The sequence below is a fragment of the Bombina bombina genome, chromosome 2, assembly GCF_027579735.1.
Source record: "Bombina bombina isolate aBomBom1 chromosome 2, aBomBom1.pri, whole genome shotgun sequence".
In the NCBI taxonomy this organism is placed as follows: domain Eukaryota; kingdom Metazoa; phylum Chordata; class Amphibia; order Anura; family Bombinatoridae; genus Bombina; species Bombina bombina.
This window is the reverse complement of record NC_069500.1, coordinates 581,867,231-581,868,399: the sequence shown is the minus strand read 5'-3', so window position 1 is coordinate 581,868,399 and position 1,169 is coordinate 581,867,231.

The following is a 1,169-nucleotide window of genomic DNA, read 5'->3' as shown; positions in this document are numbered from 1 at the left end:
TATTTTACAGGTAACTTTGTATTTATTTTAACTAGGTACAATAGCTATTAAATAGTTATTATAACTATTTAATAACTACTTAGCTAAAAGATATACAAAATTACCAGTAAAATAAATCCTAACCTAACACTACACTATCATTAAATAAATTAAATAAATTAAATACAAATACCTACAAATAAATACAAATAAATACATTAACTAAAGTACAAAAAATATAAAAAGAACTAAGTTACAAAAAATAAAAAGCTAATTACACCTACTCTAAGCCCCTTAATAAAATAACAAAGCCCCCCAAAATAAAAAAATTCCCTACCCTATTCTACATTTAAAAGATACCAGCTCTATTACCTTACCAGCCCTTAAAAGGGCCTTTTGCGGGGCATGCCCCAAAGAAAACATTTCTTTTGCCTGTAAAATAAAAATACAACCCCCCCAACATTAAAACCCACCACCCACACACCCCTACTCTAACCCACCCAAACCCCCCTTAAAAAACCTAACACTACCCCCCTGAAGATCTTCCTACCTTGAGTCGTCGTCACTCAGCCGAGCCGAATTCTTCATCCAATCCGGGCGATGTCTTCATCCAAGCGGGAGCTGAAGAGGTCCATCATCCGGCTGAAGTCTTCATCCAAGCCGGGACTGAAGAGGTCCATCATCTCCCGGCTGAAGTCTTCATCCAAGCGGGGGCTGAAGAGGTCCATCATCCGGCTGAAGTCTTCATCCAATCGGGGCTGAAGAGGTCTTCCATCCGGCTGAAGTCTTCTATCAAGCGGCATCTTCAATCTTCTTTCTTCCGGCTCCATCTTCATCCCACCGACGCGGAACATCCTTCCTCCACGACGTACTCCCGACGAATGAAGGTTCCTTTAAATGACGTCATCCAAGATAGCATCCCTCGAATTCTGATTGGCTGATAGGATTCTATCAGCCAATCGGAATTAAGGTAGGAATAATCTGATTGGCTGATTTTGTACTTTAGTTAGTGTATTTATTTGTATTTGTTTGTAGGTATTTGTATTTAATTTATTTAATTTATTTAATGATAGTGTAGTGTTCGGTTTAATTGTAACTTAGGTTAGGATTTATTTTACTGGTAATTTTGTATTTCTTTTAGCTAGGTAGTTATTAAATAGTTAATAACTATTTAATAGCTATTGTACCTA